Source organism: Acanthopagrus latus, chromosome 10 (genome assembly GCF_904848185.1).
Source record: "Acanthopagrus latus isolate v.2019 chromosome 10, fAcaLat1.1, whole genome shotgun sequence".
In the NCBI taxonomy this organism is placed as follows: Eukaryota; Metazoa; Chordata; class Actinopteri; order Spariformes; family Sparidae; genus Acanthopagrus; species Acanthopagrus latus.
The window spans coordinates 16,567,583-16,581,551 of NC_051048.1; the positions used below are offsets into that span (position 1 = coordinate 16,567,583).

The 13,969-nt window shown below is 42.3% G+C and overlaps 1 protein-coding gene across 4 annotated transcripts in view; it reads left to right on the top strand.

The window, feature by feature from the left end:
- nlgn2a (neuroligin 2a) overlaps positions 1-13,969 on the top strand; it is a 188,036-nt gene that overhangs the window by 21,141 nt on the left and 152,926 nt on the right. Inside the window, exon 2 of one of the 4 annotated variants that reach the window (XM_037111608.1) lies at positions 10,775-10,877. The exons of the other annotated variants lie outside the window; for them this stretch is intronic. The gene's annotated coding sequence lies outside the window, so the exon portion shown is untranslated. The remainder of the gene's footprint in view (positions 1-10,774; positions 10,878-13,969) is intronic. 4 annotated transcript variants of the gene reach the window in all.

The window sequence follows — 13,969 nt, forward strand, 5'->3', positions numbered from 1 at the left end:
GTCTATCGGAGAACAATGCAGAGTTAAGACTGTAAGGCAGCTAAAAAGCACCTTGGTGACTTTACTTTACCACTTACCTCATCTGCAAAAGTCGAGTTTGCCCAGTTTGTTTTGCAACCAAGGAAACAGCAGTCAATAAGAGACCCGTCTGCAACACTGAAATAACTGACGTGGACAGGTTGATTTGATTATTTGAGGGCAACTAACTGTTTTGATTAGACTTTCAATCCTAAATGACAAAGAAAAGCAGCAAATCCTGGCAGTTCAGTGTTGTTTGATATTTGCAAAAATAGTTAGTGATTAATTTCCTTTGAGTCACCTAACTGATTAAGAGGTTAATCATAACAGCTGTGTGGAAAAACATTTCCGGATATTAGGATATCTAAAATATATGGAGAATAGGGGTGTATATCTATGATTGATCCAGTGTGGATCGTTGATCAATCAACTGCGATTGAGATGCTCTATCTTTACTTTTTTTAATAATGAAAGTGTGATTAAAATGAATGATTTCCTCCATTTTTGTGTGAAATACTAAGTGCTCCAGAAAATCATCGGAGCGTTCGAGCATAGTCAGTCCGAAAGGTGCAATTTTCTTTCATCCATTTTCTGACGGCTGAAACGTCAAGTTTAATTCATGCAGAGAGAGCATGGTCTACAACTTTGAACAGCCCCTCTCTCATTTTAGTGTAGTGCGTCAGATTAAATATGTGAACGCACCATATATCTTCTGCCACTTTTTAGTTAGTGCCCAGGGAGTACAACTTATTTACTTTTGCTTTTACCATCAATCTTTTGAACCTGACATTTTCTTTTAAATAAAACAGTGCATGACGTCAGTAGCTGGAAGGACTTGTGTAGTTGTGAGTAGCATAAGTCCTATCATCTTTTATTTAGAATTGAATGCCGACTACGAGTCAAATCTATGGTTGTGTTGCCATGAAGCCAATCACTGACTCCCATATCAGTTTTCGGATATGTATTGATTATCAATTTCACACTTTTCAAAATTACAGTGCTATGTTTCCATATTTTGGGACAGAAGGTGCCACTTTTTTCCTCTCCAAAAGATAGACATGTCACCAATGGAAAGAACCACTCAATATTGGCCTCAGTACAAAATGCCCCACCACTTCTTCATGTCTATCCTGTCTTGTGAGAGACAAGATTTTCCTCCTCCTCTCCCGATGACTCTCCTATATTGCCGTCCCTCTTTCTCCCCCCCCCCGCCCCGTCTTCCATTTCTCCTGACTCTGCATTTCCCAGCCAGATATTACCAATAGTCCCTGTCAGAGCGCAGTGTGGGAGCGAGATAAGCAGATATTAGCCGGCCTTGCCATCAGCAGAACGGACCCGAGGGGAGGACGGGCCGGTGCGAGGCTTGGCTGGGCATCAGTAGGCACTGAAGGGCAGACGCTGGCGAGGACAGCTGAGTCCTGCCTCTGCCAACAAAGGTTTGGGAGGACATTGATTACATGTCATTCCGGGGCTACAGTAATCTGATTTTAGAAAAAACGATATCTGTAATCACACATATTTTGTTCATTTTGTTCTGTGCAGCACTTGTGGTTATTTAGACTTATAAGCTTCAGATACACAGTAATTGAATCCATTCACAATTTAGTTAAAAGTGGTTTTTCAAGCAGGATGCCTAAATATGTCATAGGTAAGTGGAGTTTAAGGGTTTGTTGAATGACTCATTTTAGTATCTTATGATAACAGATGTTTCATCAAATGGCAAATAAACGTATTGGTTTTCTGATTTTGACATAGTTCTAGGATATTTGGTCAAATGTACTTTTAAATATCATTCATTTTGATTAATGTTTCTGGCCAACTGTCCAATATTCAATTTGTTTTACCTCTGTCTCGTTCTCCACCAACTTTGAGTGACACATCTTTTTAGCTGCTAAACGGTCCACTCTGTTCAGCAGCTAGCTGCAAGCTTTCGTTTGGTGCTAGGCAGGTGGTGTGCAGAAGGTTTTTATCAGGTCTTATTTACTGAAAGACGATGCACACTACTGAGCATGAAAAAACTTTGAAGTTGCGGATGATAAAAACTGTAAAACATGAGCTCGTAGGCACTAAAATTTTAAACTCACTGGCCACACTGTTCTATATTACCTTATTTATTTGTACTTCTATTTCTTATTACTTACCTTAAAGATCCAGTGTGTACAGCTTCTGTGCAGAGATGTAATATATATTCTTAATAATGTTTGAAAGGTTAATAATCATGAATGAACGAATCACCCTCGAGAGGGTGTGTCTGTATTTTTGACTTTTTTAGCAGCCATCATGAGGGAGGGTGAGGGATATTCATTTGGTCGCAAACTGAAACTGTATCGCTGGAGCCACTAAATCCTCCAAAACACCTTGAACATAATATAGTTTATCAATAAATCAGTGGTGAGGTGATATCAGATGATAATACTGGTCATTTTGTGGCATCAGTCTTGCTTTAATCTGGAAAACATTTTGATGTAGGTGCATTGGATATTGATGGATAGGATGTTTGCAGGCCCACACATACTCTTTATTCAAAATAAGAACTTAATCAGAATAAGAACTGCTTTGCCGGAGTACAGTATGCATGTAAACACTCTCATTACTCTTCCTAAAGTCGGCACCGGTGGATGAAATAGGCTGAGAGCTGTGGTCAGCTGGCAGGGAGCCACTCGGAGTGGCACTGTGTTGCTCCGCAGCTCCATCACCACTCCATCCCTCCATCTCTGCCTGTCCTCAATCACCTCTCTTTCTCACCCGCTGCTCTATGGCCCCAATTTTGAGAGTTTGTTGTGTTGAAACCCCCCAAAATTCTCGTTCTACATCACAACAGACCGACTCACGGCATTTGCAAAACGTGAAACACGGACACACAGACGAAGTGCAAACAGACAAAAATACACTCGGTTATAACAGGCGCAAATACGAAGAGACCACTGTCACACACACACAAAGAGCCACACACACACACACACACACACACACACACACACACACACACACACACACACACGTTTAATTTAAATCACCACTGCACCCGCGTACGTCCCAACACTCCACTTTTAATAGACCTCTGCCTCTTTATGGCTTTCCGCCTCCTAAACCCATCAATCCTCTCCTCCCTGTCTCTCTCTCTCCTCTCTCTCTCACTCTCTCTCTCCCTCCCTGTCATATCTGATTGGAGCTGTGACGCAACCTCCCTCTCTCATCCAGCCGGTGTCTTAGCCTGCTTTATCTCCCTCCTTTATCTGACCGACTGCAATCATTTGGTCTTTTTGTCTTACCCCCAGCTTTTCTTTTAGTTGTCTTTGCCTTTCCCACCCGCCACTTGCTACCCTGTTTCTCCCCCCCTCCCACCCCCCATTTTTTTCTTTTTCTTTTTCTTTTTTTTTTTAACTCTGCTGCTAAGAAGGCTGGAGCCAATGCAGCAGTGCATGTGGAGAGGGATTAGATAAAAAGAGAGAGAAGAGGAGAGAGATGAGTGGAGAGTGAGTCAGAGAAAAGAGACCAAGGACAGCAAACAGAAGGAGTCGGATCGACTCAGAGGCTGTAAATGAGTGTTTGGGATGGATGGATGGATGGATGGATGGATGGATGGATGGATGGATGGATGGAAGAAGGACTGATGCAGCACGACTCGCTGAGCAGTAAATATGTTGGCTTGAATCAGATGTCAGCTGATCAAACATCTTTAGATTTATCCCAGTATTTCACTCATCGTGTACAGAGCAGGTATACTCACTGCAGCAAACGAGACATATTCATGACCACTGGAGAATTATGCCCTCCTAATGTGTGATGTCATCAGCAATGTCAGAAAATACTGAAAGCACACACTTTTCTACCTCTAACAGTCTGTTTTTGTTTGACCCACACTGACACTGTGTTTACAAAGATGGTAAACTGAAATTGCAGCAAATCCCCACATTTCAATTCATGTTCATGTAATGATTTATCAATTATCAAATTGTAAAACAACAATTTAATCATTGATCTGAATAAAGATGCTACTGATAAGTGTAACCTCATATTTAAAGCAAGGTTATACAACCTTCTAGTGCCAGGGCTGCAGTCAGTATTCTACCCAACATTCCTACGATTAATCGTGTTGTTGAATAAGAAATAATTTTGCTTTAGTAAAGAGCAATTGTGAATACACAAAAGAGAAAATAAGACTGCTCTCTTAAAGTGAACAACAAATTGTTTATTGACTGCAGTGCGTAGGATCAGCAGGTGTAGGGCAACCCTACAACAGTAAATAATGTACTTCATTAGGCAATCTTATGAACTAAGATAAGATAAGATGTTCCTTTATTGATCCCCCTAGGGAGAAATTCACAGGTAACACAGCAATACAGAAAAGTGGCAAGAATGAAATAAAGACTATTAGAATAAAAATAAGCATACTATATACAGTAACTGTCCTTGTGTGTACATGATGTGTGCATTATATAAGAACTGTGATTATTGTTTTGCAGACTTTGTGACTCTTTTACTAGTGCTAAACGTTTTAGCATTCACCATGAGTTTGAGCTTGATTGTTGTGCATAGCCACAGTAGCTGCTGTTCAGCAAAAGTTATATACTCTCACTTTAGAGTGAGTTACATTTGCACTTCATCTGCCATTCCCTGATATTAATTACCTATTAAGAGCATAAGAAGCGTACTTACAAATGACTCGCTTTTAAAGGAACCTTTCATTATGTGGCTGTAATGAAATTTTGCAGTGCTCCGGTCCAGACGGAGCTTAAATTAGCTTTGAGCAAATAAACGGGAAAGAGATGACAGCGGTGGGGCTGGCTCAGGTGGTGAGGATGGCAGGGGTCCTGGGTTAAGAGGCAGCAGGGCCTGACCAATACATCTGCACACCTGAACCCTGCCTACCGCGTCCCACCTCCTCGCGCCTCTAAACAACTCCCAAACCAATAATCACACTCCCTCACACAGCTCTTCCATAACAATTACTCCCCGCCCTAACTCCCTCACACCCCCCTCCCGCTTTGTTATCCATACCACCGGGCACCTCATCACCCCTTACCTCCCTCAGTCCCTCATCCCCCCTCTCCCTGAGCTACACTATCATTTGACCTGAAGAGAAGCCCAATATGTTTTAACATTTTCTATCTGCTTAATTTACTTGAATAAATAATTATTAAGTTCATGAATAATTAACTTATATTAGCCCAGCACCCCACCACTGATGTCCTTCATTTGTGTCCCCAGTAGGGCTTAGTGAAGTCTAAAATGTTTGATGATTAAATCATAAATCAACAATGTATGTACTTGACAACGTTTGAATATGAGAGAGATTTCTCTTTTCTGTTTTGCCCCTAATTAGTTACAACTACTGTCCTGCTCTTACCCCAGTACACGTACGGTTTATTGTAGAATATTAGGTGTATCAGAGAGTTGAGTACCATACATTGGGCTCAGTTCCAGAAAACCAAGCTGCGGGGGTGGACAGGAATCACCTGACTGTTATTTAATTTGCCACAGGCCTTTACATGTGTTCAAAAGCAGAGCCAAATCAATTTAGAAGGAAGCACAGCCTGCTGTATATAGACCTCCCCTGATAATTTACTGTGAGAAATAACTTCTTGACATGACACGGCAAAAGCAACAACAAAAGTAACACGACCGTGTGAAATGTTAAGGAAATAAAAAATGGACCCAGGCTGGAAATGCCACTCTGTCGTCTCTCTCACCACTTTGGTCCCCATTTCTGGCTCGATGGTATTTCTATTCTAAACCAATTACAGCCGTCTTGGGAATTGCAACAGTGACAAGACCCTCGTAAAACAGTGGGACTGGACTAGGCCTGTTTACATTTGTACCATTAGCTACCAGGTTACGGTAGCTCACTATTTTGCTATCTCAGAGGTTGTTGTTTTCCATTAGAACTGGGGATTTGGAAAATGCTAACATACAGGTAGCAGAAGGGAGGAGAATGCTGTCTGAAATAGTCGGCCAATTGAAGGCTACATCTAGTTAGTCAGACTTCTTTAGTCCAGACTGAAACATCTCGACATTGGATGGATTGAATGACAGTTTGGACATTCATGGTCCCCAGAAGAGGATCCAAACTGACCTTAGTGACACTTTAACCTTTTACCAAGCCACACCATGAAGTTGACATTTTTCTTTCTTGAAATCTCTTGACATCTATTGGATGGGCTGCCATTCTGTTTGGTTTAGACATTCATGCTCCTCTCAAAGTAACAGCTCTGTTGATCCATCAACATTTATTTAGCACCATTAAAATTCTTAATTTGTCGAATCCTTGAACTGTCCTTTGTTTTTAAGTGATATTTAGCAACGTTTAGCATGCTAGCACATTAGATCATGTCGATATTAGTGTATACTTGCTAAACATCCGCATGACAGCTTTTTCATTGTAGCCAAGCTGATATAAAGCCCTCACAGGCGCACAGAGCTGTTAGCACAGCTGTAGTCCCGTAGTCTCGTTTGCTAACACTTAATGCAGCACGTATTGGATTATTGCCTTGCTTAAAGGCATTTTGAAAGGATATGCTTCCTGGTGTTGTACACTAGTTGAGCGTTTTAGTGAATGAACTCCTGAACCCAGGCTATAGCCTCCATTAGACCAAAATCAGCTTTGAATAAGTGGTTTGGGTGAGCTGGTGTAGGGGGAATATGATTTAAAGCACTGTATGACAAAACCTGTCTGTCAAGCTGAATCACTCCGTATCTCTTGCTCCCCTTCTTAGAGACTCTGACGCACACACACACACGCACACACACACACGCACACACACACACACACACGCTGACAGACACACATCAACTCGCATGGGGGTGTTGAGGTGAACTGTGCAGCCTCAGTAATACCTGTGTGCACAGGGGTGTTTCAGCGTTGAGAGGAGCCCTCCTCAGAATAATAAAGGGATGGACAGAGGTGAAGAGGAGAGGATGAGGAGGGCAGGAGAGGGGGAGGAGGCAGAAGGGGGGGGAGATAGAAACTAAAAATAGCACAGAATCGCCTAGCCTTTTTCTCAAAACAGGCTTTTGCGACTTCACATTTGCCCCGAGCAAAAGATTTGAAGTCTCCTGGAATAATAGATTCACCATGCGCTCTTTTCTTTGCCCAACATGGCTTTCTCCTCATGACAAAGTGTTTCAGTAGACAGAGGGGAAGAAAGAGAATGTTTTGTCCATTAAAGCGCAAACATTTCTACTCTTAAATTGCATTGAATCCCTGGAGATCTGAGAATACTTTTTTTTTTTTTTTTTTTATCAGATTGAGAGCACACTTTTGACAGTAAAGAATTAGAACACTGTCAAAGCATTTTAGGATGATCCTGGAGTATCTCTTTTCCCAGTCAATCTCAGTATCATCCAAAAACATTCAGCTGTATGACCCCAGACTATTTATGCGTGAACGTTATCATGCTCGCTACAGTTCCAGTACAACTCGAGCTCGCGAGGAACAGTTCGTAATAGTTATGCAGAGGTGAACTTTGCTTTGCTTACTGTCAGATAGCTCTGCACAATGACATTAAAGGAAGAGGAATTGAGAGAGTTGGAAAAACAAATTAAGTTTGGTTGAGTGGGGTTTTGTAAGGTAACGCGCCCTCCGAAGGGGCTGTTGGCAGGACAAAGGATAAAGCGACATCCCCTATTTTCAGACATAACCATCTACCCTATAAATGTTGACATTTAAATAGATAGGGAAACCTTTGAAAAGTAAGACTCCTTCAGTATTGATCCCTGTAGGGAAATTGTCTCGCTGTCCAACTCGGTCCACGGTGAGGTCAACATGAGCTACAGAAAAACACCCCGCAGCTAGTCGGGATACAGTGTATTGCTCAAGGACAATCCAGCAGATGCTTTCTGATACGGGTCTTGAAAGGTTAAGGAACATCCTGGCGGCTAAATAATTTACAGCAGAAATTTCAAATGAGGATCTGAAAGCAGAGCAAGTTATTTAAGTCCCTCATCTGCAGAACATGCATCTGTTCTCTGTGGGTTTGCTGTATTTTACCATAACTAAATCAGACATTTTCCTGCATTTTATTTATACAAGATTGTGTATGATGGGGAAATAAGCAACAGGTGATTAGGGTAATTGGACATTTGTTTTTATTATTATTATTATTATTTGAAATAAATGTTGTCTAAATTCTTATTTTATTCAGATGAAAACTGAGTCAATGGTCACTACAGAAGGAATTTTTTGTTTATCTTTATATCATTCCATAAATCAGAAATCACTGGCAGCCATTCAAAACAGATTTCCCCCATGTTTTTAGAAATGTGTCTGTCTTGTCTGTAAAACCCTGTAGAATATAGTAAAACCCTTCAGAGTACAGTTCGACAAATATAGGAACATTACTACTAAAGTAGGGACTGATGCCTCAATAGATGATAAAAATACATATCATACATGTATGTATGATAAAAATCTATACATTTTTGTCCAGTGTTTTCCAGTATTTATCACCTGCAAAACTAATTACATTCCCATCAGCCTCAACTGTATTTTGAATTTGGTGCTTATTAGCAAAGGATCCCAACATGGTGACAAGAATTCAACAAAGGTTGGTTCAGAGTGAGACTGCAGACTTATAAGAGTCATTTCCTGTATCTCTGTCATGTGGGTTCTGTCACTGCCCTGCCCCTTTAGGACACTAGCTGCTGGTCCTGAGTCTGTTTACTCCATGTGGGTATTGAATGTCAGCACAGATTATGCCATATTCTTTTGCTCCAGTTGTCACGGAAGTAAATATTGGACCCATTTTTCACAAGCTACATACATTCTGTAGTGCACATTCTGACCCTAAAATCAGAATTTTTTAGAATATACAAAACAAATTAGAAGAAAATTATCATTGTTCAGGACTTTTCTGTGTCTCGGTAGCACATTCTCAGATGTAGAGATCTGGAGTGACCGTATAAATCTAGCAAATATATTCAAGTTGCAAAATAAGGCATGAAACATGAATATATACTGTATATTATCTTATATTGTTTTAACATTGACAAGGAGAGTCGGCTGCAACCCCTTAGGAGACTCGAAGTATACACCATTTCATGGTCCACTGGCGCAGCTTGCAATGCTGCATCTTCTGTTCCAGGGCATCTTTGGTAAAAAAATGATACATCAGCATGTTAGCATCGTCACTGTGAGTGTGTTAGCATGCTAACTTTAGAATGAAGCTCAAAGCCCTGCTGCACCTAGGTACAGCCTCACAGAGCTGCTGGAGATGCTGTAGACATTTTACTCACTGAGTTTGGTGGAGTCGGCGCTGCAGAACGGCAGGCCAGCAAAAAAAACAATACAAACAAAAAGCAAAGACAAAAGAGTGTGGTAAGTACATCCATCCATTTAGGAATTGGATGCATGTATGAATCCATGAGCATTTTGTAGTTAAGCCACATGATATCTTAAACCGTTGTTTTCTGGCTCAAAGAGCATTTGTTGGCTGGCAAACAGCCTGATTGGGCATTTTGTCAGGAAGCAGTGGAATCATTTGGGACCGCAGAGGCACGGCTATGGCACAAGTCTGTGGAGCTAGATGCTCTGACTGAGCCAAAGGTCACCACTGTTTATACAGTACTGAACAGATGAAACCACGCTGGCAGATGTGGCCACGCGTGCAGGCTGTACCCACGCAGACAAGGCGGTGTAAAAAGTTGCTTGAGGGCGTTGTAATAAACCCTTACTGTAACCTTAATGTAACCCTAATTAAGAAACATTTAAACTACTTATTACTCATCGCAGCTGAAGTCCAATTGGGGTCACTAATTCTAAAATGAAAGCAAAGTTTCTCACAAAATAGGGCCCGGCGACAGAAACGCCGAAAAACACACACACGCACACACACACACACACACACACAAAGCCCTGCATCCAAACATCAGCATAATTACCTGCTTAATTCGTGCCCAATAAACAAAACCAAACACACACACTCTGTCCCCTGACTCCAATCCCCCTCAATCCCCGATACAGCCAGCGAGTTCGTGCTTGGGAAACAAAAGCGAAATCAAAGTGGTGTGTGAAATATAGCTGGGATTCGTTATTAGGTGAAGGCTTTGTTTTCCCTGGCACACAGGCAGACTGGGGGATTTAAGCCTCCCAATTGGAAAGCATACAGATTAGCCAGGAGGGAAGCAGCCGCCGCTGCCGCGCGCTGCTTTTCAAGTTTGTAGCATGGCCGACTCCGAGGCTGGCCATGTGTGGGGAGGAATAGATAAACATTCGACGGTGCTCTCTGCGGCTCCAGGTGAGCAGAGGAAAAAAAAAAAAAAAACTTGGAAAAGATAGTCAACTGAAGACGAAGATGGAAGTCTCGGTGAACCAGAAAAATAAGGTTTCTGGGGAATAAGCTGTCATTCGGTTTCATTTGCTGTCACGTCCATTTGCCTTTAATTGAAACAGGCATAAATAGAAAAGAAATAAACAACCCCATCATTGTCATTATCCTCTCCCGGTTCACTGCACTTGATTGGTCAGCCAGAGATGAAAGGGGATTACTCATGCGTGCTAATATGGATGGAAGAGACTTTTGAGACGTCTTCCTTTCTATTTTTATACGCCGTATATCTGCATATATGTGGGAGAGCAAAAAGGAGACCACAGCTCAGGGCCACGCGGCGAGGGACGCGTCCAATGCGTGCTTGCGCATGCTAGCACGTGTGCGCGAACACACATGTACACGCATGCACTCAGAATGGCTTTTGTTGGGGTAAGGCCGTGCTGTCCTGTCATCTTTTATTCAGGCCGGCTCTATATGTCTATTTTCAGCCCCTGCATCTCTCTGTATAGATGAGCTGCTCTCCACCAACGGGATTTGTGAGAATGGGATCGTTTCAGCAACATACTCTCCTTTACTGCCCCGTTCACTCCGGTAAACACACACACACACACACACACACACAGAGTGTACACACGCATACACACATTCTGTGTAAATTACACATCATTGTGGCTGCTCTGCATATTCATCGAGGTGCTTTGTGCCAATGCCGTGGCAGCATTCCACATCTAACAGCAGGGTGACACAGTCATTTAAATACTGTTCTCCCATACTGCAACACACTCTGCTTTCTGCCTACATCAATTTACTATATATAGACATGCAATGAGCATTTAATGTCTCTGAGAGGCAGACAGACTTAAAGAGGCAGAGAGAAGGGAGACTGGAGCAGGTTTTTTTTGTACTAGAGAGAGAAGGAGAGAGAGCGCACAAGGTTACAAGTGACAACTACAGAGGAGAGCAGAGATGGCGGGAGGAGGAAGGCGGAGCAGAGGGAAATGGAGGTGAGGGGCTTTGGCTCCTTCTGTGGTGGCCTCGATGACTCAGCCGTGGAAGCCTGAATAATTAGAGCCATGCTCTGGGTCCCTGCCATCATTAGATTGGTGCACATATTAAATATTCAATGAGACATTTTGGGCAGACGTGAAGGGGAACAGGCGAAAGGGCAACTTTGCTGGAGAACGTGCCATGTGCCATCAAAGATATGTAAACGCGCATGTGTGTGTCGTTTCGGAGGTCTGATTAGTGTGTGTGTGTGTGTGTCGGTATCTGTGCGTGTGTGTATTTACATGAACATGCATGCAAGGCCGGATCTTGATTGGCTTATGCATAACATAACTGCCGGGCTGAGTTTGACCCTGGCAGTCAAGGACATCAGTTCACCTGAGTGCGAAGCCTGTGTCGTAATCACACCGGCCACCGAAACTTTTAATTGCAATTTCAGCGAGTACATTTAAAATGAATGGATGACTGATGACTAACAAGGCTGTTCACTCAAAATTTGATTAGACAGCGACAAAAAAAAAAAACATACAGCGCGCCATGAAATTGCAGCAGTGAGGACCGCACTGGGCCGCACTGTCGTAAAAGCTGCAGATACCTCCTTTGAATTCAGTGATCAAAATTGAAAGCTCCTTTCCTTTCACAATCACAATTGCGACATTCCCTACGTCCAAACATATCTATATCAGCTTGATTCGAAAAATAATTGCACGGGGATCTGGGTCCCCTGGAGCCATCTTCGTATGTACCAATAGTGGTTGACGTTGCACTGTGAAGCGCTGAAATAAAGATATATCTTCTGAGTGCATAACAGCAAAGAAGCTTGTGTTGAGGTTAAGAGAAGCAAGAGCAAGTCAACATGATTATGCAACAGCATGTTTTTTCGGTTGTAATCTTGCGCTTGTGAGAAAAGGACTTTCCAAGGCTCCTGTGTGGAGGTGTAGATGCATGAGGTCACCGTCTGTTGCAGCACTGGATCTTTTGAAGAGGAAACACACCTACACACACACACACCCATACAGGGCAGATGGGGTTGCCCAGGCACCTGCACAGATGCCCTCTTTAAGAGAAACTGCCCATTAGCCTACATAACTGACAATATGGATACGTTCCTCGGTCGTGCCTTGATTTCTCGAGGAAAGACTCGCGCAGATGCTGAATGGGCCCAGATCAGTGGTAGACTGGAGCCTTTCAGTGCCGATCCTACAATAAACGTGCAGCATCCTGACAGGCCTGCAGATGTGAGGCTTTCTCTTCTGCTCCTCTTTTTTTTTCTCTTTTTTTTTTTTTTTTCATTTTGCGTCGGCACTTCATAGAAACTCACTGTCAAACAAGATGAATGAACGGTACATACTTCATTATGCCATCTCAATAAGGTGGTGTAGCTCTTAATTAGCCCATTAAGCATGTGACTTTTGTTAGCTGCTTGAACACAGTCGACGGCTGAAAAGAGCGGTGCGTGACTGGTTAATGTGAAGCCAAACAAAAAAGGACACGTCCACAATGAGAAGATCAGCGCGTCAAGTCACAAGTCATTTGGTCTAATATTACATTCTGCAGCCTTTTAAAGAAACTCCGCTTCTGCTTGCTTCCAAAAAGAGCTGCACCTGGTTTGAAATTTCGTGGTAATAAGTGTTCACTAATAAGACTATGTACTGTACCCAATTTGGCAAATAAGAAAACTACCTTATTCCAATCTCTTGAAACAATTTGATTTCTTTTACAATCTAATTAAATTGTCTTTCCATGCTGGCAGATGCTCGGCCAATATAAAGGGGAAAAAAACGAGATTCAGACACCAGGACTCGAGGCTGATTTGTTTAAGATGGGTAATTGTTTTAAGCTAATTGTCTTCGTTGCTACTTTTAGCCCTGATTCTATGACTCCCTACTAATGCATCCACTGGGTACCTTTATTCAGTTTGTGCTTCTCGATCTCCCGTATTCCACTTTTTAATTCAGCCTCCCCTTGTGAATGTGTTTTTATAAATAGAATTCAAAATGGTTATGTAAAGACACGACTTTCATTAGTGCCACAATGAAGATCATTACACTCGTGAAAAAGATACTTACCGCCACTTTCCGATTGCATGTTTTCAGGCAATTTTCCATATTGTAGACAGACTTGTCGTCCAGACTAACTGACAGTTCGTTGATACAGTTCATCATACAAAGCTCCTTATGCCTTTCCTCTTTATGTAAAGTATGGCTAAAGCGCCTGTTTGTGAGATAGTAAGGCTGACTGGTAATACTCAAGCAGAAGGTCCACAGAAAGTCCAGATCTTTAGGTGTAACTACCTCATGCACGACAACGATGCTATTACATGACAGGGTTTCTGCGATACTTGATACGCTGCAAGACAGTCATCGACGACACATCAGGATGTCTGTATTTGAGACAAATGCCTCTCAAGAGGCAAGAGCAGGAATTATGTTTTCACAGCGTTGTGCTGTCAGATTCACAGGATGTGAAAACTGAGGTGAAATAAAGTTTGGGGGCCCAGGTTTACCTTAAAGCACCTGCACATTTAGAAGTCGTCACACAGGCCCACACAAACAGCAATTTTGCAAAGGTTAGATCCTCCCCTTTCTTTTTTTTCTAATTCATTTAGTGACATTTTGTTTGTGTATCCGCCCTTCTTTAAAAGGACTTGATTGCGGCAGATGACACAAGCCGCAGGG